This window comes from Acanthopagrus latus, chromosome 1 (genome assembly GCF_904848185.1).
Source record: "Acanthopagrus latus isolate v.2019 chromosome 1, fAcaLat1.1, whole genome shotgun sequence".
NCBI classification, from domain to species: Eukaryota; Metazoa; Chordata; class Actinopteri; order Spariformes; family Sparidae; genus Acanthopagrus; species Acanthopagrus latus.
This window is the reverse complement of record NC_051039.1, coordinates 25256620-25282606: the sequence shown is the minus strand read 5'-3', so window position 1 is coordinate 25282606 and position 25987 is coordinate 25256620. Positions and strand designations below refer to the sequence as shown.

At 39.6% G+C, this 25987-nt stretch overlaps 1 long non-coding RNA gene across 5 annotated transcripts in view; it reads left to right on the top strand.

The window, feature by feature from the left end:
- The window catches only part of LOC119028758, a 59996-nt gene extending 36957 nt beyond the window's left edge, over nt 1-23039 (top strand). Inside the window, exons 2-5 of one of the 5 annotated variants that reach the window (XR_005077794.1) lie at nt 11182-11270; nt 21699-21757; nt 21850-21998; nt 22408-23039. This is a non-coding gene — a long non-coding RNA (uncharacterized LOC119028758). Of the gene's footprint in view, nt 1-10647; nt 11271-21665; nt 21758-21849; nt 21999-22407 lie in introns of those variants that run through there. The other 4 variants (XR_005077797.1, XR_005077789.1, XR_005077796.1 and 1 more) reach the window with 4 other exon arrangements.
- Nucleotides 23040-25987: the final 2948 nt, after the last annotated feature.

Genomic DNA, 25987 nt, shown 5'->3' with positions numbered 1-25987 from the left:
GCAAAATTTCCTTTCTAAAAAAAACTCCATACAGGCGCAGATATCTAAATCAAGTCACTTCATGAAAGTTTCCATGTTGCCGCTCCAGCTTCATGACGGGATCAACGCTGACAATTTTACATGGAAGAAGTAGGCTTTGTACGCTAGTGCAAACATACAAGTTCATTGATGGCGAGTAAATAGTGTGTGTTTGCGGCCCTCATCGGAAAGATCAAGATAAGCTTATCACTAGTAGATCATCTGAAACATTTAAATGAGTGCTGACGGGCGTCTTTACCCTTTTCGCTGAAATGGCAAGACATTTGAGCTTTTTATTTCCCTCAATGGAGTCAGCGGCGCTGACCTTTAACTTCAGCCTCTCTCTCTCTCTCTCTCTCTCTCGCTTTGTGTGTGTGTGTGTGTGCGCGCGCGCGCGTGTGTGACTCTCTCTCTCTCTCTCTGCGTGTCTCTCTCCCTCCCTAAGGCCAGACTTACCCTTTGACTGAGGATCAGCGGTATGTTGCTCTTCAACCTCACACTCAGCGCAGACAACAGTAACGTGAGATGTGCGTCGGAGAGCGGAGTCTCGCACCTGTCTTGTAACATCCGGCTCAGTCAGGATCCTTAGTATCGTGTTTGTTGATGCGCCTTTAATTCTGTTTGTGTGTCGGTGTCCTCCACGCGCGGACAGACAGACCGTTTTTCTCCCGCGGGCACAGACAGACATTTGTATGAAGATATAAGCAAAGAAAATATTTAGATTTTTTTTTCCAAAAAAAAAAGAAAAAGAAAGAAAAGAAAAAACAACGTAAGTAAATGTGCCTCACTTACAAAGGAATTTCTGTTTTGACCTACAGGCAATTCATGAATAAACTTAAAACAGTGTAGTCTACAACTGTTGCTGCAAAGACGTTCTCATTTTCTGCATAATTATTGGGCTGCGTTTCTTATTTATTAGTCAATCTAATAAACAATTGATCTGTTAAAATTAATAAAACTGCCAGTCCAGGAAATTAGTAGACAGGCTTTCATATTCGCTCAGGAGGTTTTGTGCTGCTGTAGACATTAGTTGTGAGATTTATGAAAAACTCTCTCCATCTTGCCATGTGTGCCGCAGAGCAGGGCTAACTCAAAATCCTCCTGTGGGCTACCTAGAAATGTTACATTTAAAAACAAACTTCAAGATGCGGAGCAAAGTGACTTGCTAGGATTTGTATGTAGCGTTCAGGTGTGTGTAGACTGCACTGTCGATTCTCTCATTGATGTACACTGCTGTGAAAAAGATGTTCTCCCTGTGGACAAAAAAGTCCAACTAACTGACAAATATTGTCAACTAGCATCAGCAAACCACACAGCATTCTGGTACATTGATTATGGCCAGTCCCCACTGTAAAAAATCTCCATTACAAACAGAGGCTCTGCGTCAGCTAGCTTGAACTTTACACTTTTGCAGTTTGGTCTATTGGTTCCCAACCAGTGGTGTCGGCCCCCTCCAAAGGGTCACGATAAAAATCACGGTGGTCATGAGATTATTTCTGCTTGAGGAAAACAGAAACCTGGAAAGTTTAGAGGGGAAATGTCTCTGACAACTCAATGACATATAAATATCACAATTACCCTTTTTGCAAGAGGGTACATGCCAGATACATTGATTTAATATCTGACAATACAACATCTTTGATCAACTTCTCTAGGTTTATGTTTTTGATTCATAATCTCAAGCCTTTGATGTTGTAGTTATCAGGTGAATGTCACTGAATATTTTCCTCTAAATTACAGTTGAGTAAAAGTATAGCACAGAATGGAAATGTGAAAGTAAAGTACAGATTGTAAGTTAGTTGAATAAATGTATTCAGTTACTTCACACTGCTGTTTATCACTCCTCAGCACGATAATGTTTTAAACCTCCTCAGTGAGTGAAATACTGTGTGGTGAGGCTTGAGTTTGATGTAGCTTTTGGATGGTGTTTCTTAAAAGGAAAAAAGATGTTTTGCGTGTGTCAAAACTGCACATTAGATCAGGTTACTCTGTGTACACCAGGCCGTCTGAACGATGTGGCACCCCGGCCAGTGCCCCCTGCTCCGGGGGCCGACAGACCCAGAGGCCCCTCTCTCACTTTCTCTCCTCTCTCTCATCCTCGTCTGATCCTTATCCAGCCTGGCATGCCCTTTGCTTTATATGGCCTGCTGGCCTGCTCCACGGCCCCCTCCATGCCACCACGTCTCAGAAATACAGTTTCACCACACAAAATCATCAGCTTGTGCTCCAGGAGACAGCTGGACCAAATTGAGCATGTTTCTGCAGTTGGCGGCGGTGGGTGTTTTCCAGCCCTTGGTGCAGCGAAGCACAGTGTTACAGTTTGTGCTGTTATCCTCCAAGAAAAAGCAGAAGTGGTCTGTGAGGTGGCAGTGAGGCCAAGTTGCATGTTTTTGTAGAGCAAATTGACTGAATATAACACATATTATATGTTTCAAAAACTCAACGAATAAAACAAAAACGTTTTTCCGTAACGTTGGCAGCCACAATTGATTTTAGAGTGTTCAGATGTAAACTATTATTTATATAAACAGTAAGAAGAATGAGACTTTTATTATGTATTTCCATTGACCGTATTTCATTTGGAATATGGTACACTGCTGCTTCAAATAACACAGGTATTTGATCATTATTAACCAGTCGACTGTTTTTCATTTTGAAATTACGCAGGTCTAATCACCCTTTTATAACAGCCATTACTCCTTCAAGTGTGATATTAATGGCTCTGGAGTCTACCACTCTCAGTAGGGGTTTACAGTCAATGTAAGTGGAGACAGTTTGACCTAGTTCATTACACTGGAGGCAGTGAGACAGGCGGGCAGAGACAGGAAGTCATGTATCTCCTCTGGGGCATTTCACTCTGGGGCTCTCTTAACATTAAGAGGTCTTCATAGTGACTCAGTGAAGTATAGTGACCTCAGCTGACTTGTATTTGAGGCACAGAGTCACATGTATGTATGGACATAATCATACAGTAAATGCACAATGTATGTATTTCTTTTGTTTAATTCTGCAGTGAGAGAATAGTGGTTCAAATGAAGGAAATCCAACTTAACTTCAATGAAGATGGCAAAATCCAACTACTGAGACTCCACACTGATCCTGGAGCTTCTACCTATTAACAGGCACTTGTCTTGGGTTTGTAGGATGCCCTCTAATGGTTAACACACTGCAATGCACCCTCACACATCCCATAGTTATTATTCTTCTGAGCACTTTATGCAGAAACCCCCTTACACCCTCATGGGTTAGAGAGCTGCCACAACAGCCTTCTTTCAGTCATCTCATAACCTTTCATTACTCTAAGATTATATTCTGCTCTTAGATAATGGCATGCTGGAAGTTGAGTTAAGTTGACTGTGTCACTAATTCACAGCTATAATGAAAACAAACTAGATTATTTATCTCAGTTTGTTAAACCAGAGATTTTCCTCTTTAAATGTTTTTTTTAAATATATTTTTGCCAGCTCAATAATTAAAATTACATCTTTTAATCTCTTTTAACATTAGGGATCTTGCCAAATCAGTATTGCAGTATTTAACTTTTCAGCATACTAACAAAACCTCATTGTGCACTTGCTTAGCTTAGCTGGCAAGCCAACTTAGCCAGACCGTGCTAGCTCTGGCATTAATAATTCACTGTTCATAATAAGTTGATGCTGCAGAGTTTGTTCTCATTGATAGTATTAGCCGAGGTGAGCATTCTTGGCCAGACTTTGTGACGCCAGCAGACCAGCATAAAGTGGGCTTTAATTGCCCATAATCTCTGTCGTTCTCCTTCCTCTCAGTGCAAGTCAACAGCGTATAGCCTAGAAATGCCAGACCTTAGCAAGGCATTTTTAACTCCATATCAGCGCAAGCCTCACAGCAAGGAATGCTTGCAGAGATTTTCAACTCAGAACTCAAAGTTCTTTAGAGGGTTTGGGGATTTTTACTGTGGCTCTTACTGTTCTGGGATTTCAACTCAACAAAACTGTAGTTGTATCCTGGGGCAAAACAGCAGCTTTTTTTTTTCTTAAGACTGAGTTTGTTAATGTTGCTGCCCCTGAAAAATGCAGTTTTACTATTGAAAAACATGTAAAGAAACTTGAAAGCTAACATACTGCAGATTATCTTCTTTTGATACATGCTTTCAGTTCCACATCTGTTAGCTCTGGCTATGATGTGCATGTTTATCTCTTCCATTATTAAGAATGCATTGAGAGCCTGCTGTAACCTAGTTTCTTGATCATTCTGCCTCACGGATTTGTGTCAGCGGGCCACTCATTTAAAGAATACAGTTTGTTTTATACACAATAAATCTAATTTTGAAGTCCCTAAATAGAAGGTCAGCCTTTTTACCTTCAGTTAAATGTTCAGGATTTTAACCATGGGTCCTTTATACACAGGGTGGATTACACTGAATAGGTGATTGTATAAGAACACCACATCAAATTATGCCCCAGTGAATTTTATTGGAAAGAAATGTAAAGTACAACTAAGCTGGGCTGCTGCATCTGACTGTGCTGTATACTCACTGCAGATTGATCATCATGCTCTTTAGTATAGTCCAAATTTACTTTCCTCTTCTTCCTGTCCAACAAAAGCAATAAAACATTTCAGCATTTCAAAATTCAGTTTAAATCAGTGGAAAAATGTGCATGGTAAGAAATACTTAACACTTAACTTACCTTGATGGCCGTATTTATTATTTCATTTATGTTTATTTACTGTGTTAACCTGAGAATAATGTGAAAACTAGGAACTTTCTTTTAAATTCAAACGGACCTCATTAGGAATATTATAAAAGCTACATCCTTTAACTGATGTTCATATTGCAGGTAATTATTTTGAGATATTTCCAACACTTACTGAACATTATTTATGTCTTTGGCAGTTGACAGTGCAGCTCAGTGGCAGCTGCTTAAGGAACCAAACATTGGTCAACTTTGTCCTTGTATAAAATCAGATGACATAAAATGTATCAGGCAAATAAAGATAATCGTAAACTTAAGGAAAAAATGTAATTGGAATAAATGAAATCTCGATTAAGCTCTTTTTTGTTTTGTTTTGTTTTGTTTTTTTCAAAAGAGACCCTCTTATCACAATTCACAACAACTTATATGACAATACTGAATTTATTACTCTAAAAGAATCTCTAAAACCGTGATCGGGCTTCAAAAGTACTCAGGCGAGTTGAGCCTCCACCGCTGGTTAAAACCACCACTGCCAATTTCTCCACTTATAAGGCCGTGTGTGTCTGGAGGATTTCTAACGGGAATTTCCGTTTGTTTAACCTCTTTACGGTACGTTAACCCCTGTCAGGACGTACTCGTCAGCCCAGTACAAAGGGGCTGAAAAGCGGGGACCTTTCCCCGTCTGCCGACCCTGTGCGCAAATCCAAGCCTGCTTTCCTGAAAAGTTCCCAGTCCTTTCCCAAGACTACCGTGAAATAAGGCAAACCTAAAGCGATGGGAGACTTTAAATGTCACATGTCTATCTGAGCCACTTTTTTTTTTATTAGGATCTTAAGGGCACAGTTTATTTTGACCTGAAGAGAATGGTCTAAAATTAAATAAAGACTCTGTGAAGTGAATTGTGTGAATTTCCCCGCAGGACCTGCTGTACCTCTCTCTTTGGTTTACCACTGTACAGGAACATGCTAATGCCCTCTAAGCGAGGTGTAATATTTCTTCATAATTTCTTACCACAGTTGAAAACACGTGTCTGGGGGACACGCTGACCTCAGGTAATAAGCTTACGGCGAACGAGATCCTTGGGTGTAAGGAGCCAAGAGCTGCCGAAGTGTTCAATCAGGCTTTGAAAGAAGGAATCTGGTCATATGGCAGATTTTTTTTTTCTTTTTTAAGAACTCTGGTTGAACTCTTAATTGTTCAATCAGAGTGTATTTGGCACAAGTCCAAGTACAAACCAATCGATTAGTGACACCCGATAGATGCAGCTAATGACCGGGATTAAATGAATTAACCAAACTTTGAATGTATGCGCTATTTAACTACATTTTTATTTATTTATTTTTACCTTTTTTCCTTTCTTTTTTTTTCAGAGAGTTCTCTCAATCTACTGGACTGGAACCTTTCCACAGCTGGAACATCTCACTGTACTTGTTATTCTGAATAAACAACTCGGGGTTACAGTCATTTTCCATGAGCTGTTCCCAGTAGCTTACAGAAACCGGGGCCACTGTAGTGTGGTTTGTTTTTTTAACCCTCGTCTGGACAACTTAAAGGCCTTGCGGTTTTTTAGATTAATCCACACAAAAGAGCTGAACGATTGGTGTTGCATATTTCCCACACTCGCACTCGAATGACCTCGTGGAAGTGTTAGAAAATTAGATTAGCAGCGTATTAGTTTGACCACATTTACAAACTTAATTTCATTTGTACCGGAGCAGAGAATCAGGTCTGTGAAGGCAGCTTATGTGAGTTTATCGCTTTGTTATTAAGCCTGTTTGTTCAGTCTCGCGCCCGGAAGCCGCTCACACTACTGGTGCTGTGTTCAATAATCACACTAAAGGTGTTTCAGTGTAATTGGAGCTATGTGAGCTATAAAAGGGCCGCCACCCGACAGACCTGGACGCCGTCCCTCTCCTCACTCATGCTCAGATGAGCACCTGTCACATTAAAGGATCGCGTGAGAGAGCAGAGGGCGGCACGAGAGGAGCACGGAGACGCGGTCGGGGTCGAGCGCGCGAGGTAGGCCGCGTTCCGCGCTCTCGATTAGCTCGAGCGGAGTAAATGAGGATGGTAGGGCAGGCTGTTAGATCATCACCGCACTGTTCAGAAGACTTCATCCTGCCCAGAGTCCCGGTCCGCTTCTCATGTACCGCTGTGTGACACCTCACAGAGCCACGTCTGCCCAGGTGAAACTACAGATCTGATCCTCCAGCGTCGCACCCCAATCAGTGCCTGCGTCGCCTGTAGTCTGACGTCAGTGGACTTTTGTGATAACGGGCTAGTTCGTTTGCTTCTTTCAGGACTTTTAAAACCATGTGCATATGTATATATGTTATTTCACGGATCTCAGGCAGCTAGGCACAGATTGACGTTTAACCAGAACTACTAAAGAATAATGAGTTTTCCGTAAACAAACAACACACATGATTTTAACAGTTTTCGATGCATAGGCTATTTCCATCGCGTTTCACTGCTCCACAGCACAGTTGTGATATTCACCAAATGTTAAAAATAATCTACATCACATAATATTCTTGTAGCTGATACCCTTTAACTACTTGTTTGTTTGTTTGTTTTTTTATCTTGATACAAAAATAATGAAATTAAAACAGGAGAGAAATGAAAATCTTCCAATAACTAAATTGTGTGTATAAAATAACTCTAATTTCAGTTCCTAATGCTGTGGTCCATAATTTGTTCAACAGTAAAAAAAAAAAAAAAAGAAAAAAAGAAAAAAAAAGAAATCATACAAAAATAAATCATTCAAAATTATTACTGAATGTAGTTTTAGATAGGTAAATGTGTCTCAAATGATTACTGCCAAAGTTGTATTAGGTAATGCAAAACAAATGTAATACCTAAGTTTAAAAATGTCTAATACCGATGTGTGTTGTGATTACATGTATCAGTGTTCCCCTCTCATGTTTGGTACAATCAGTTGTTTATGTATTTCTTTCTTTCTATACACAAGTACATAAAGTGAAAAAGGGACATAAGAGCAAGTTTTTCAAATTATTTTTTGCCCCTGAATGCAACATGAAGCTAAATCTCCTAAAAAAAAACTAAAAAAAAAAAACACTTACAACAACAGTGGATATAACAACAAAGCACAGAATTAAAGAAACCAACTAAGTAAAGATTTACATCATGTGATGGCAAAAAATAAGGTTTATGGGACATGGAAAATGCAACCTGTACAGAGCTTCTGATGAAATGGTGTTGATGGTTTCCTTAAGTGTGCAAATTTTACTTCATGATTCCCAATAGGAAAAATGGGAAAGTACATTCCCATAACATTCAGAGAAATTAAGTTTGTAACCAACAACAAGCAGTTGGTAAATTTGAATTTATAAAGATGAAACAAGTAATTTCCTGTCCCTGTTTCACAGCATTTTTTTTAGATCATTTAATGTTCCTATATTAAACATGCAAAGACAACTTGAAATGAATAATATTATCATTAGATTATTTTTATATTAAGAATAACTGTGTCTGTTTAAAGTTAATATTAAAGATTTCACTTTTGACGTCACTTTGGCGGTGTAATCTTGGGGTTTAGGAAAATGTTTGAAAGAAATATCTCTTTTATGAACAATAAATGGCACACAAATTATTCAGAAAGCATAAAAGGGGCTTTAGTTTTACATTTTCTTTGGAAACATCTTGTGTGGTATTCCTAGAGTCGCTGATATGAGAGCAGCATTTTGACAAAATAATTTAGTTACTTGCATGCCTTTTAGTAACTATCAGAAAAAAATCATCTCTGTGGACAACACTGACATGCAGGGAGACATGCAAAGAACAGACAGATTTTAGAGTCTTAGGAAGGGTAAAAGGCAGAGGAAGTGAAGAGAAGTGGAGTAGACGAAACTGAAAGGGGGAGTAGGAGAGTTGAGCCAAGAGTGAAAAAAAGGCAAGGGCAGCTAACCTAACCTGAAGCGACATAAAAGAGTAAAGAGACTATGTGCACACGCATGTGTGTTTGTGTGTGTGCGGATGGACATGCAAGTGCCTGTGTGTGTGTGCGTGAGTGTTAGTGAGACACCAGACTGCACTCTGTTTTCTTCAGTCTTGTCACGCAACGTTCCCTAAAGCCCCGCCCTGCGTCCACTGCTACACTTCCTGAGTGGCCTATATTCAATGACTCTCAGGCTAAAGTGATTATGCTATAGTCTCTATAGTAGTGGTTTGCTGGGAATGGGGCATGTTTGGGCCCTTTAATGTCCTCAGCGTCAGCGAATTAGTATATACAGGGATCACCTTAATCTGACCCTCCCCCTTCTGAGCTAAATCGCCCATGTGGGCACACAGCACCACTGATGCAATACACAATGCCCTTAATCGCAATCACAACCTAATGGGTGTATTTGCAGTATGGATCATCGGTGTGAAGCTTAATGATAGGACACTGAAATCAAAGGGCTGCATCAGTCTGATGAAGTGTCTGCGGTAAACTGACATTTGAGCATTTCTAATGACACCAGGATCAGATATGTTGGTGATTTAGTAACTTGAGACATGACATCAGAGTGTCTTCAAGAAACTAAATCAGGTACAGGTGCTTTTGACTAAACAAAGTAGTCAAATGAAGACTTAGAATCTTGACTTATAGTATATTAAAAACAGTTTTGTTTTTTAAAAAGTGAAAATATAAAACACACGTTAAATATGTTCTTAATTGAACAATTTTTATTTATTTATTTATTTTACACAAGAACCTATATTTCATGTACCAGATATATATCGCTCAATTTCATGTCAGAAAATAATTTGACAGTATTTCCTTGTTTTAGTTATTATTTCTATTTTAAAGTCTTGATTTGCAGGATCTTTTTTAAAAGCAATTTTCAGGGGGGGTCTTTAGTGCCCCTATTCACAGGGTAGCTCTAAGAAATGACCAGAAATGAGGGACAGAGAGAGAGGGGACAACACACAGCCCCATATCCCAAGCTGCTGCAACAGGGGATAAAGCTCAGCACATAAGCTGCACACTCCACCAACCAAGCCAGTGGGGTGCCCCATCATACATTGGTTGCTGTTTGTTAACACATGATTCAAAGTTGATTGTAGAGTCTCATTTCCATGGTCTTCAAATAGCGCCTTAGATATTCACCAACCTAAAGCATCTGTATGTGACACCTGGACAATAAGGTGATGCAGTCAATTATCTTTCTGTCACTGCAGAGATGAACACCACCATGTACTTCGAGTGGGTCATTAACGATGGTTACGATTAATTACATTTAATTTTCAATAGCTATTATATTTTGTGTAAGTCTATATGCTGCTTTTAAGGAAAATGAAAATCCTGTGTATACACTTAAATCTCTAACTGAAAGTGAAACTCTCACCCAAAATGCAACCTAGGTTTTTTTGGGAATGTATATGAGTCAAACCTTCATGTAAAGCATAATTACGATGATAGAGGCACTTTTAAGATTTACTGTATTTTCATTTTTTGGGTCAAGCTCATTTTCAATGGGAGTGTATGGGGCACTTTTATGATATGAAAATTGCTATTTTTAAAACACTAAGAAGGCTCAACACAGCATGAAACCTTGCTTGTATTATCACCAGGGTCTTTACACATATAGCTCATCTGAACCACATACACTCTACCCAGATGTGTCGGTCCCCGAGTGCGTCTGGGCTGCCATGACGACGGCTAGAGGAGTAAGCTGCTGCTAACATGAGTTGTTCAAAAACGTCCTTTTTTACTCAACTGTGTGTACACAAACAATGTTCTCAGTGGTTGTGTTTACGTGTAAAGACCCTCATAATCATAAAAGTGCCCCATGAAAATGAGTTTGAGCCAAAAACGAAAATATGGTCAATCTTAAAATCTATTTTGTCGTAAATATGCTTTTACACGAAGGTTTGACTCCTATACATTCACAAAAAAGCCTAGGTTGCAATTTTGCGAGAGTTTCACTTGAAGTTAGATGGAACTATTGTCTTCAGTTATCATTCTTTTTTTCATTGTTAAAAACATGAAAAAACATGTGTGAATTTTAATAATTGTGATTATTATTTGATATGAATAATCCCATGGTTATTGATTAATAATTATAGAGATTAATTTTGTAGTGTGTATAAAAAAAGATCTGATCACTTCAATAGATTCAGAGAAAACACATACATTTTCCAAAGTTTACAAAACTTTTGTAAAGACTGTCATTTTCACTGAAAATGTGGGCTAGTTGACCGACGTTTGAGATATTCAATTTAAAACAGTGTTTTGAATGTTCTTTATTAAAATACGCTTGCAAATGTAATACCACCAACAACACGTCGAGCAAGCATGTTTTTGAAGTGACTGATATCCTAATTATATTTAATTTGTTTTGTTGTTTAAAAATGCCATTTGACAAGCTGAGGGTGCAATTGTTGTTACTACAAATAATGTTTTCTGAAACGTTTCTGAAATGTTTTTGAATAAAAATGTTTTTTTTTAAATCTCACCTAGCATGTTTTTCTTAATTTCTTCCAGTGTTCTCCAAGTGCTGAAGCTCGCCTAAAAGTTAAGCGAAGAATCCCACACATCCACAAAAAACAAGCATTTGACACTGTAACATAGAGGTGGGTGTATGTTTGTGTGTATACGGATTGCATGTGTGTGTAAGGCATGATTAGATACCTAGAGGCCCACTGCAGAGTTCTGTCCGGAGTGTTCTGGCTGATGATTGGATGAAGCTACACAGTTTCCTCTCTCTCCACAGGTCTCTGGCCTTTGTCAAGGCCCACACTGTCAGAAGCCATTTGCACACAATGCATTCAAGAACACACACACACACACACACACACACACACACACACACACACACACCTGCACCAAACGTACGCACACACACACCTGCACTAAACGTGCGCACGCACACACACACACACACACACACACACACACACACACACACACACACAGTACCATCAAAATGTTTGAGTCCTGTGTGTCTGATGCAAGTGGCCATTACACTATAATATAAAAAAATACCACATAACAGTAGTTTTATTTATTCACAAGCATCAACATTCACCTTATCCTTTTTGTCTTAAGAGTTCATACACACACATTCAGGCATGCACACAACCAAAATATCACTTAGTAGTCCTGAAGTAAGTTGTAATGACCTCCCTCTGATGCTGACACCAGCCTTTTTTTCTCTCTGCCAACTCTCCTGTCACTCATCCTCTTCGTGTGTCATCATATTGCACAAGTCTCATTTCCCTTGAGTGAGCCGAAGCCATTGTTGTGTGTCCACACATTTATCCCTTAAAACCTATCAATCATATTGCTGTTCATAAATCTATTTCTGGTTTGCTTCAATTTTTATAAACATTTCTTACCAGCAGAATATATGTCTGATCTAAATTCCAACCATAAGATGGCACTAGAGTCAAACGAATGTAGCCTTGATTTCTTCGAGTGGTTGTCATGGCAACAGGTATGCTTTTCTACTCCTCTTGATGGGTTTTACACTCCAAGGTCCTTCGCTCTACCTGTTTGGGTAGGCTGATGACTTGAGCACCACTCAGAGTAAATAACTCCCTGTTAAATTGAGCAGAAGTGCAAAAGAGCACTGAATTGATGTGTTCAAACAGATTTGAATGTAAGATGCTTTTCTTTAGAAGTATCATGTCTTGCTGAATTTGACTAACAGAATGGTTTTGCTGGGTGAAATGTTACAGCAAACATGGCAGATCATTTTGATGTGATTTTTATATCCTCTGTTACATTAAATCACTAATAAGAACATGAGTCAAAGTCATTTGTCCCACTTCTCCACCTCATGAATAATGTGCAAGGTTAAATTTATTCCACTATGAATGGCACCAACCCCATTAGCATCGTAATTACTTATGTGATTTAAGTCAGTGGTTCCCGGTCCTGCAGTACAGCTGAATTTCTTTCTTGCCATCTAATGGGGACTATTTTACACCTGGGATGGCAGGCGAATGATGTGGTGCAGAGTAATGTTGGAAAACCAGACATTTCTGCTTATTGTGAGCTGATATGTGACACATGCAGCATAACAAGAATCTGAACAAAAAGTTTGATAGTCAGCAGGCGATCAGCTGCAGTGGACAGAAATAAAGACCAGGTATAGAAGAACAGCTGGAATGCTTACACATAGGCAACTTGTAAAATCTGGCCAGTGATGGGTGGAAAATGCTGACAACATACAGCAGGGCTAATGAACCAGTGAGGCACGGCTCCTGAGCTGATGAGGTGATAGGGAACAGGTGTGCAGTGCAGGGGCGACACGGTGAGGGTGCTGGGGACAGCTGAAGCATGGCTGACTCTCAGAAGCAGACAGGGTCACGGACAAGGAGAGGCACAGGAGGGGAGCAGGAGGGTGCTGCTGATGTTGCTTTGACAGAAAGAAAGATTCATGCTTTCATAGTTGGCCACAGTCAGACCAGTCACCAGTCTGAATCACTGGACCATTTTGGCCAGTCTGAGAGCCTTACCACCTAAATGCTGCCCTTGATTAGTTGCAGTGTCTGTGGTGGTCTTGAGCAATTATTTAGTCCCTTTTGTCCTGGATGCACAGTGAACTGGCACGTTGATGTATTATTACTAACTACTATGAATATGAACAGGAATCCAGCATCACAGGAACTCATTTTCTGTCGAATTTTCAGCCTCCAAGGACTCAACAAAAGACCTTTAAATTAGATTTTTTTACCAGAGTACTAGCAAATCAAATGAAAAAAGAATGTGAGCTATTCTTGGTTTATTAATGGATGGCGGCCTACAAAATGCAGACCTCTAATACACTTTACTTAGTTCCAAGGTTGATGTTTTGCTTTCTATGGTAGTGATTTGTAATTTAGTTTTTCCCTCTTCTCTTTCTTGAGTGAAACTGAAAACAGACATTATCTCTGACCAAAGATACTGAAATGTGGGACGCTATGTCAGACAATTTTTGTAACTCCACAAAACCAACAATCCGCTGTTTACACCCACCTCATTGGCTCTTAATTCAGAGAAGGTCAGATCTGTAAGTAGCATGTGTTCTCTTGGGAGTTGTTGTTTTCGTTGTTGAACAACCTCCCTTGCCAATGAAAATCTGTCTGCGTGACTCAGGTTTAGTCACATTCGCCGACTTCCTTCCTTCCACTGTCTCTTAAGTTATAACAACAGGCGACCAAATGAAACGTACTGTTACTTATAATGGAATTAAGGATTTCTTGGGGATTGAACATTGTCATATTGTACATTTGGGATAGTTCAAGTACACAACTCAGCAAATGTTACATGTTATATCTTAAGCCATTCATTAGTTTCAGAAAATGTGCGAGTGGGATCATTGGACCACCTGGAACCAGTGTTGTGCAGTTAGAATATACATGGTTCCCAATTTAGATTTAACTTATTTATTTTTAAATGAAGTGCTCTGAGCGATTATTTTTCAATAAACCAATCCATCCCAAAACCACAATAGTTGCCACCGGTGTTGGGGATATGCCTTTTGATTGACAATTATTAATTGTTACCACCTGACCACATCAACTGGGTCAATAATACAGTATCTCAATGTGTTGTTGACAATATTCTAAATATCTATGGAAAGCTCAACATCAGAGACTTACACTTTTCGCCCAGAAGGATACACCAGCTCCGGTGTGATTGCATACCTTTGATAAATCTTACGCTCAGTGTTGTCTGTGATTTGTTTTATCTATTATTTCTTTGTTCAAAATAAAGTCATTTTAGTTGTTTGCATGATTGTTAGCCACTCACTGGAAACCCCGTGATGCCTTGGTTTTAGTTTGATGACTAATCAGTGTTCCTTAATCTGGATGTAATAAAACCATACATCATCATCGTTAACTCTGGGAGCAGGAGTTCACAGTGCTCACGGTCATTATCCACTTCACCGACAGCATGAGCATGTTCAACCTTTCACCGCTCTCATGCACAAGGTATTCTGAAACCTCCTCCCTCTTTTCTTAATTTCCTTAAGTTGGAGTTGAGGCAACTGGGGCTGTCTCAGTAACGCCCACCTTACACAATGATTGGCCAAGTCTGAGGAGAAATTAGACCAGGTTACTTATCGATCGACCCACTCCTTTTTGTCCAGTTCATTGTGTCTCCCCCCCTCTCTGTGACTGCAGGCTTTTGGTCCTGTCTCAGCTGTGGCTATTTGGAACAGTACAAACGCTTTTTGCCTGTGAACGAGTTTTGTTTGAAATAAGCTGAACCCTTTGATCCAGCCCTTCCATCTTCTCTCCAACACAGCAATGCTTTCCTCCAAGAACAATTTCTTACATTATTAATGAATAATGTAATACACAGGAGGGTTGCTCAAAAGATTCTTTTGTCTTCACAAGTATGAATCATGTTTTGTATTCAGTGTCCTCATACTGCATCCACAATGATGTCCAATCTGTCGTGGTGACACGAGGCAATAAGGATCACGATGTACCTCTGCGCAGTGGTGTGTGGTGTGGCTTAAGAGAGGAGAGCGCCTGTTTATGTTTGTCTTTTGCAACAGTTACAGAAATAAGAAAATCATTTCTCATCATTTCTTCCCAACCTTTGCCAGCTAACTTTTCCTTTCCCTCAGGGCTGTGAATGATTAAAGGCCTGGGATATTTCAGGCACATTAAGATGATTTAGAAGCAGGCCAAATGTCAAACGGTACAGCATTAGACTGACTGCGCCAGACTGATTCAGCAGACAGGCTATTTGTCAAAGTCTCTCTGCAGGACTTAGAAGTTTTACTACAGGGCTAATAAGGTTGTTCACACATAAATTCACGGGGTAAGGTGATATCTACAGTCTGGATGTGTGATGGGTGCGCACAAACAGCCTGCAGGCACTCTGCCATATCCTCTCTTCTTCTTTCTTCTGTTCCTCCTAATATCCCTCCTCACTTGCACCACTTAGCTCAGAGTTAGCAGTGTGAGGATGAGTAGCGACTGACGGTCCACAGAGACATGACTACAGCAGGAGATGTCTGAGTCATTATTCAATTAAAAGGCTCAGATGCAGAAGAACTTTGTAATTGATATTTTGTGTGCCCCCTCAGATGCTTGAGAAAATGATTTACAGTGAGCAACTGGGATTTTGACTTCCTTATTGCACTTGTGATTGGTATTTAAAGATTTTGGTCCACCGGGGTTTGATCTAGTTTAATACATCATATAGAGGGTGAGACATGTGAAGTGGTTGTGTACAGATGAGTTTTGTTATCCAGAGAGCTGGGCTTGATGAGAGGGAAAGAGACACAAAGAAACACAAAGCACCGCCGAGACTAATGGAAATGTCATTAGTTTTGAAGGTATTTGCTCATAAAGGAAGCGAGGGACTGGAGCACTCTGATTGATTTGCAGCCTTTAATTGTTTACACAATTAAATTGATTGATTTGATTAGAATTGTGTACTCACGGTCCCTCTTTTTTTTGTGGTGATGATGCCTCAAACACTGAATAAGGGTTTGAATAACTTGCATTTTTCATCAGATTTTCTCTGACATGAGACATAAGTCAGTGTTATTAAAGAGAAACTTCTGTCTGAATGAATCAATGCAGATATATGCATAAACCTTGTGTGTTTCTTCTAGTATTGTACATAAAAGTAATGATCTCAGATTGGTTAATTTGTCTCATGTACTAAATCACAATTGCAGATGTTCAGTTTGTTCACAGTGACTCAACATGAAAACCATTGCATTGAATGTGACAATTGTTGAACTCATGCAAAAGAATTAGATGGAAAAATGTCATGTTTTGAGCATAACTATTTTTCAAGTACCGAGAACCCTGGTTTAGTCTGGACCAAAGTGACAAACCAGTGAGAACAAACATGGATACATCAGTGTGTTGACAGGACTCAGTGTTGCTAAGGGATATTTTGTCATGTCTTGACAACTTTTAAACCTACACTGACCAAATCGTTTAAATTGAGTTTTTTTTAAATAGTAGCTACAAAGTAAGATTAACGGAGAGATGGGAGTCATTGATGATACAGTGGCCAGAATGAATTCCCTTTCTCTACTGTAGCATGAACACATGCACCATTACACCTCTTGTACATTGACCTTACGCATATTCTATTTGTTAGGATCAGGAAAATGTGATAACCAGACGGGTAATTCTAACAACTTTCAGATGACCTAACTGCAGAGTCATAGAACTCTGTGCTATTCCCCAAATTTTGATCCTGTTTTTTTTTTTTTTTTATTCACCACTTACAGAACATCTCCAAGTGAACAATAGAGCAGAGCATCTCAGGACATTGCTTCGTCTTTTGGAATGACAGCTTGTACTACTCAGGCAGAGAGCAGTTTAGTTTTCTCAGAATGCGTCATTTTTACCTCAGATGTCAATAAAATTAGAAAATGTCTTGGAAAAACTATTGAACTTTCCTTTCAATAAACTCAAGAAAGTAAAATGTTCCCTCACACTGGCTTATTATGGAGTGTTGGCTTTCACTGCCTCTTCATTCTGTTTTCAGACAGATGTTTTTGATGGAAAAAAAAGAGAGAGAAAAAAATAAAAAGGCCTTGAACCAAAGTGACGTAAATGAAACATTTCTGTTTTAAACCACACTGAATAAGGACTACGGGAGTTTAGGGCAAATCATCTTTGATTCACCCCACCTGACAAAGGAAAACTGGTCTGGGACCTTGGTCTGGACTCATGTTTGGCCAACATTATCTGGGGGTTTGCAGATCCAGTCTTAAAGCCTGTGAGCTGCTCAAAGACTTAACGCCGTCCTGATCATTTCAAACATGAATGATATCAAGTTTATGAAATGTGGATAATTATATTGCTGTTGTCCAAGCAGGACCACAATAGCCAGTGACACATCCCCGAGCAGCTGGCAGTGTAGTGAAACAACACGTAGCTGTGATTTCAAATCTCGTGGTGTGTGCATGTTTGAGACTAGACAAAACAACGTCTGTAAAGTTTACCATCGTGTGCAAGATAGAGCCCGCGTTGAAAATTGGTCTTAAAACTCGTGTTGTCTGAGCCTCACTTGTTGCCTCTGTAAACTGTGATGGAAAAGGTCACTGCCAGTGTTGTTACATTTATAAAACTGTCATCTGTCAGAGAGCACTTTACCAGCTTTTGTTCTTGCAGAGGCTAATTGTATTATAAGTTATGAACCTGTCTCTAAGACAGAGGTGTCATGGTTACCTGATATGTTATTCAAACCCCGTCCTTTAACCCAGTCATATAGAACGTATTTACTGGACGTTTTCAGGGTTTTGCCCACTTATTAATAGTTGAACGACTGTTTTGTTTGATGAGCACCAGCATAAGCACGGCACCTTCATGTTTTATTACATTATATATCTTCCTTTCTCCAACCAGCAGACTTGATATCCTTAGGCTGTGTTACTCGATCACTAGAGATCTCCCCTCCAGAAGCAGGAATACTCCACCCGGCACTGTGCCAGCTTCTTCTGGCCTTTAGAAAATTCCCCACACTGTTACTCATGAACAGTGTCGACAGTGAGTTCCATTAAGCCTGTCCAGAGTGATTTAGTCAGGACTGCAGAAGAGCCTCCTACATTTTGTCACTGCGAAGCATCTCTTATTTAACACTGAGCTGATAATAGGCTTCAATCTCCATGGGCCTCACCAGGGTTTTGAAGTTAGTAAACAATTTGTGGTTTTCTGGGGAGCTGTTTGTTGCAGAACAACAGTTTAGCCATCAGCCATCACAGAACTCATTGCAGTATCTCTCACTACAGTGCGAATCGGTGAGCACAGTAGTACCAAGCCTGGCAAGCTTACAAGACTTGTAGTCGCAAGTTGTTGTCACGATATATATATATTTTCTGTGAGACTTGATTACAAGATATAAAGCATGTTAAATACATCTTCAATAGATGCAGCATCTTAATTTAACAGCATTACAGAAGTTTTCATCCATCCCCTGTCTAAACGAAGCTAAACATATCCTGGCTTCAGTCCATGCTTGTGGGAAAACTACGTTTCTTTACAGCTTGAATGTACGGCGGCTGACACGACCAAACATGCTGCAGTTTAAGAAAACACGTGCAAATAGAAAAACACAAGCAAATAAAAAAAAAAATCTTCAGCAATGTGACAACATACATGCAACATTTAATGTGCTGCAAAAACACGACTAAATTCACTTACACGCTACAACAACTCAAACGCATCAAACCTGAAAACACATGCAACAGAAAAACGCTGCATATCCAGTCGCACAGCGGAAGAACTCCAAACCTCGAAGAGGGAGTTTCCTAAATGCTGTGTGCATGTGTTGTCGAACTGATGCAGATGTTTTCCTAATTCCTCATGTTTTCTCTATTTGTATGTATTTTATTAAGTTACAGTGCATTTCCCCTTGTCGGGCATGTTTCTTACATTGAGTGTACACCGGAAAGGATTTACCGCTGATCAAGTTTCTTCTTTATGTTTCTGAACAAGTGAACAAGATTAATCAAGCTCAGTTAGAGGAAAAAAAACAATGGTGAACAGTCAGATCGTCATCACTGTATCACATTTTACAAGCTAATTTCCTTACATAACATTGAGCTACTGTACATGTTTATGGTCATTCAGTTCTTCTTTGCAATTAGAGATTACAGAAGTGCGCTAATTTTCATTTTTACCTGCGAATGCATTGTGTAGCTAATCTGACTAAACCGTTTACAATCCGTATGATTTGGCTGACTGCTCGAGTATCTCACCTCTCACTATTTCTGACATATCCGCTTTCACAGATCTTAGAAATTACATTAGTGACAATAATGTTATTGCAGCTGATGGAACCACTGGCCTGAGCTTTCACAATGAAACCCAATTTGTACTGAACGAAGATATTTCTGTAATGTGCAGACATTAATTTTATTGGGGTTTTTTTTTCTCATCTCAGTGTGTTTGAGGAAAAAAAAGTATTGAACCATGGAGAGACACAACAGTTTGACTGACATAGAAAATGCCACAGTAGTGTAAAATGTGACCTTGTGCTGTCTATGTTCAAGTAATGGAGAAACTCAGCAACACTTCAACTATATAAACAACACATCACACTGTCTCTTTCAGTGTTGACACTGGAGTTCACCCCGTGCATGCCTCCACCCAATCTGTTGCTCTGCAGTGACGCTGCCTCCTGGGAGCTGAGACACAAGTGCAGACGAGATGAAACGAGCCTCTAAATTTAGTTGCTCGTTTGTCTGACTCTCACCGTTTGGTCTGTGGGAAGTAGAAAAAAATCACAAATGAGAATTCATACCAAGACAAGCACGCACACTTACAAATATGGTAAACATTAGAGACTGCGTGAAGACCTTGATACATCAAGGGAGAGCACATACACACACAGTTTCCAAGTCTTAGTCCTGGAGAAGTTTTTGCCGTGGTGTGTCAGCTCTTGGCTTCGTGTAAATCTCTGTTGGAACACAACGGTTGTTTTGTGGGGCCGCGGAGATTAAACATCCGACAGCCATCGCAGTTAATTAGGTTGCTAGGGCTTTACTGTCACCAGGGCTGGGCTGATAAATGAAGTGAGCAAGGATGCTGCCGTCCCTCCAGCGTTGCTCTGAAGGGGATTATCATTGACGTTCTCATTTCAATCCAGCCCGCAGGATGACAGAGACATTAGACAAGCACACATACAGATACACACAAACATATCTGCAACATCTTTGTCTTCATTCAGTCTAAATTTATGGATATCTTTATTAAGTTAGAGCCCTTCTTCAAGGTAGACATGTTTCGTAGTGACCTAATCATACAAAATGTCTTAATGTCTCTCACAATATGTTTATATGTACTATTTACCTAAACACCACACGTCCTTACAGCTGTCTGTATGATCTTATCCAACGTTGCACACAAACACTTTTTACATCACACTATTATAGAGTACACTGATAAGATGTAATAAGCTGTACTTTTTGTCAAATAAGACAAAGACTGGAATTAATATGGTCTTTATTCAACAGTAAACATATATCAGACACTGATTTATTGAGTTTTTTTGTTTTTTTCTTCACTGAATTCACAGTTGATGTACCCCTTTTTGTCCTCGCTCCCAAAAATACTGAAATATAACAAAAGAAAGTGCTTGAGATTGAGAAGTATTTGACAATCTGTTACTTATGTGTTACCTAAAAGCAAAAGAAAAGAAAAGAAAAATACCCTGGAAAAATGTCATTTTCTTTCTCTGAGGTCAAAACTGCAGGTGCTAAATCCCCCTCAGAGCTTAATCTGTTTCATTGGTGTATACCTTGTTTGTTAGGATAATTCTTATAATTTGTAGCCACCCCCTGCTGACTTTATTTCTTCACTTGTACACGTGAATTTTATCAAATGAGTGCCCCATGTACATCCCACATGTATGATGAGAAACCAAAAGTTGGGAATCAAAATTAAGTTTAAAGAAAATCGGGACTGAAAAACAGTCTTGGACTTTTCTCCAAATGAAAATGATCCAAATTCTCGTATGACAGTATTGAAGTTATTTGATGTTTAGTGTTTCAAAGAACTTTGTACATTAGCTACGATGGAAGGTTGTAGCATTAGCATGTTGTCAAAAAGACAACAGAAGTTTTCCAGGCTGATCTGCTGTACTCTGACTGTACTCTCTCTGCCTCTGATTGGCTTACCCTGATATTCTTACCCAACCATTCTCACCCCTCTTGCCTAAACCTAAGCGACCAAAATACCGATTGGAACTGGCCATTCAGATGCGGCAGGTCATCACCTCCTCCTGGGAAAAATATTTTGCTTTAATCTCCAGCTGCTGTGCATTGTTGAACGTGGGTCTGATGACAGAGGAGTGCTTTGACAGGACTGATTCTGCTAACTGGGAGCTCAATGTGCCACAATAAACCTTTTTCTGATCTTTACAAAAGTAGTTTAATCTTGTATGAGAGTATTTTCTTGTTAGGATAAAATGTTAACATTTCCCAACATTTCAGTGTTAATCACTCAGAACGATTTAGAGGAACATTACTACAAACACTTTGAACCTTCTTTTAGACATCTGAGGAATGTTGTGGTGATGACTTTCAGAGAACAGACAAGTACTACAAGTTCCAGTCCCTGGATGATCTGACAGTAGTAAGTGTGAGGTAGCTTTCATTGTCATTATGATTGATTATCTTTTCATGATTGTAAGGATGACTTGACTGATGGTGAATTTGACCATTGTTTCCTCAACTAGATGCTTGAGGAGGAAAACAATAAAGCTGAGGCTGTAGAGCGAGAGCACTGTGTTGAGCTTCTGAAGGCCATGCAGAAAATTGATCCGAACAAGAGGATCACTCCCCAAGAAGTCCTTGCTCTTCCATTCAACACCAAAAACTACCCGAAGTAAGTGTGTGTGCTTGTGTGTGTGCTTCACTTCTGCACATGATGATCTCAAATGTGAGCCTCCTGCCACACCTCTGAATAATGAGGACAGCATTAATATCCAACCAGACAACAGCAATTCATCTCCCAAAATTAACCCATCAGGCGTGAATCGGGTTCAGTCTGCGACATCCGAAAACACACTGCTGCTTGAAGATGAGGAGAGCGCCGTTAGGTGACATGATGAAAAATAGCATAAAAATGTGTTGCCTTTTTCGGTCACTCATTTCCAAGTCAACTCCACACACTAACTAGGGCTAGTTGCAGCTTTAAGATGTCATGGTAATAACAGGAATAACAGTCCACTTGAGTCTGAATTGTTGTGCATTCTGGAGTACAGCTGAGGTTTTTAATGTCCTTTGACTTTCAGAGGACACCAGGACAAAGAAGAAGAAGAATGGTGTCCGGTGCTTCTTCTCTTGGATGATTAGGGATGTGTGAAGTTCTCTTCTGTTTTGTTCAGTTCTTCCTGGGTTAAAATAGGTCTAGAAAAGATGACATATAGTAGAAGGTCTTTGAGATCAAATGATTGTACATGAGCAGGTATCTGAAGTAGAACGTGACTGGTGCTTTATTCTGATAAACACCACCTACAACAATTTGTGTTTGTATGGTATATTGGCCAGGCATGTATACTGGACACACAAGCAACCTTAGTCAGAATGACATTTCTTGCCAAGTAGCATTTCACCATCTGAATTTGTGTTTTGGTGCATGACAATAAACACACAGTAAGCACAAAAAATTAAAGAAAGATAAAGGGCTGGGACATTAAGTCAAACCATTGATAGATTAAAAAAAAAAAAGTTGTGTAAACTGGAACATACAGTTTTGTCCAGGGAATGTCTACAGTGTTGACCACTGAAAGTGTATATGTTCACAGTATGCTGAGGACCGTCAAGCTCTGTTCCATATACATTCAATGTAGCAATCACATCAAGTTCTCGAACTATTCCTTGTTTGCATTATCTAACTTGTTTTTGAATAAAGTCTTGAAAATGATGAGTGCCTTTTCTTTACACTTTCAGCATGACCAACCATCCCATTACAGTTCTTACACTTTACATGTTGCACTTATAATAATAACTAAATTAGGTAAAACACTTGTTTGTTGAATATTTTGGAACAAATGTAAATAACGCAGCAAAAATAGAATCATTTCATCATTTAGAAAATATACAATACAATTAGCATAAACAACTATATACAGGAAGGATATCCAGAGGTTTCTTGACAGACTATAAAAGCAGGTCAGTGGTCAGTCAACAGATTAGGCTGTTGATGTTGGTGCTCTCTCTCCATCCCTGTTTCAGCAATGCTTGTCCTGTAGAAAGAATAGCACAGTTACTTATCTGACTGCAAATACAGCTTTTCAAGCTTTTTCAACTCCCTGTGACTGAAAAAAACACCATCTCTGCTAGATGAATAATAGAGAGAACTTGATGAGGATGGAGAACTGATTGTGTTTACGGGACACGATTTAATTGATTCACTCAAAGACAACACAGGACTGTGAGGTGGGTGATGGAATGCTTATGTGATAGGTAGCAAGCGACTATTTGAAGGGAGTGGTAGGTCCATTTGTGTTCAGCAATTGTGGTCAGTGTTTCCCACAATTCTACAGATCATGTATTGAAATGAAAAATCTATTTTGATTTTTCCTAATATGTCTCAAGCAGTAGTCCAACATTTGACTGTTAGGACCAGTACTTGAAGCATTTTACTGGTGCAGCTATTGAAATGATTCCATTCCTTTTCGTATTGTATCCATGCTGAGGAGCACATTCGTGCACATAAAGCAAACCAACTTGATATGAAAGAAGTACATTTGTATATATGAATTGTATCCATCCATCCATCCATACCATACATACATACATACATACATACATACATACATACATACATACATACATACATACATACATACATACATATATATATATATTGCATGAATAACAGTGGTCTGATCCATGTTGCTAGCATCAAGTTACACTCACCAGTCAGACTCCGCAGAAATAGTGGAAACATCAGGACATGGCTCTGTTGTGAACTGATGCTTCAAGGGCTTGAAATACATTACATACATAGATTATGTGTTACATTGAAGAGGGTGTTTTCTGTGCTATGTAAGGATCTAAAAACTGACTGGAACTTATCAAAGACTGCATAATATGGCATTACATTTTGTCAAATTGCAGCCATTGTTGAGCCATTGAAGGTCTAGGTAGCATTAAGTGTGGTGTCTACAGGATAATTTGGCAGAAAGGGTAAAATTGCACTCCACTTTTCACACTCAGTCGAACATTTATTTCACATCTAGACTGGCTGCCACCCAAAATGAAGGTTCAAAGTAAGGCATTTTGTTGTTCACTGGTGAGCCAAGATGATGTTTTCTCAGGAGAAAGTTTTGTCGTTTCTGTGTTTGCAAAAAAACTTTAGAGGTCAACTAAATTCTCTCTCTCACACACACACACACACACACACACACACACACGTACACGTACATGCACACAACAAAACAGTTATTCAACACTGACCGGCTGACAGTTTCAACCCCAGTGCTGTAACAGTGTTGTAATCTGAGTTCATAGCAGGTAATACTGACTAGAACTGACAGAAGTCAATACTTACCTCTCTATCACTGTCGACAAGCTCCTCTGTACCTGCCATTAACCTTCACTGTCAGTCAACCACAAGCTTCAATCTTTGATTCCCAGAGGTGCACTTTTCCCCAGTCTTCTCTCTCTCTCTGTAACACACACGTAACACTAACACATGCATGCACACACTCCTACAGCCAGACCACTAGTGTTGAATGATTTATCATGTCCCGCTGGCCCATGAGACAACCCTGCGATGGCATGTCTGAGACAGTCACAGAAAGGAGATCTCATCTGTGCGCTAACTCGTGACTGCAGAAATTAAACAACAGTCACAGACATTGTTGGACATCTCTTTGAACAAACTCCTGCTCCAGCTCCGCTTATATCCATATTTCTTTCTTTTGCTGGAGGAGGTGCAAAGTCAAATCATTCTCCGTGTGGCAGACACAGTTAAGTTTGGCTCAGAGAGGGGGAAGTGATAACTCTGTGGAGCCTGTGGAAACATGATACCAGATTTCTAATTTATGCTTACGGAGATAGAGATGGAGTGTCTGGACATACTTTATTTACCATGAAACCTCTGTGTAATAAATCTTTTATTTCAGATTTCACAGCTAGCATATTGACAGGTGCCTGTTGCCATGGTTGCATGAAACACAGCCTTATCCCTGTTATTACAGCCTGGCTTGCTTTAGCCATTTGCTGCACGGTGGGCATGTGAACATTGACCAGTCAGCAAGGGAGAGGGTGAGATCACAGATATATGGTGAAAATACATGGTAGGTTAATCAGTGCACATTATTATGGGGGCCTGCGGAGAAGCTTGCGTAAGTGTTCATAAAAAAATATATATATATATATATTTGAATGTTTTTCTTCCTGTTGTGATGTAGTGGTGTGAAGAGCACAAATGTGAGGCAGAAAACTGGAGGAGGGACTGTCACGTGGATGTGTGGGCGGTCGGTTTGATTTATGAAAAACACCCCTGTTGATTGAAATCTTTGAAAGCGACTAAGAGATTGATGCTTGTGCTCATCCAGGCATTTTGATTTATTAGTGGCCTATTTGTCCTCTTAGCATGATACATGGGTGATTAGTATATCTCTGTAAAAATTAGTTACCATTATGCTTTCCGGAGCTTGCCTGTCACTTTTACACGCAGAAACTCCAATTATAGGTTCTGACTCATAATTTAGTCTAATTTATGAGTTCCAAAGGCTGGTTCTCTGACTGAGATTCCCTCTGTGCAACACTTAAAGCACCAGATGGGGAAATAATGAACTTTTCTAGCAGAGAGCAGCTGACAGGAGCTTATGAAAGAAAGCGCTATTGACTGGGATCTCA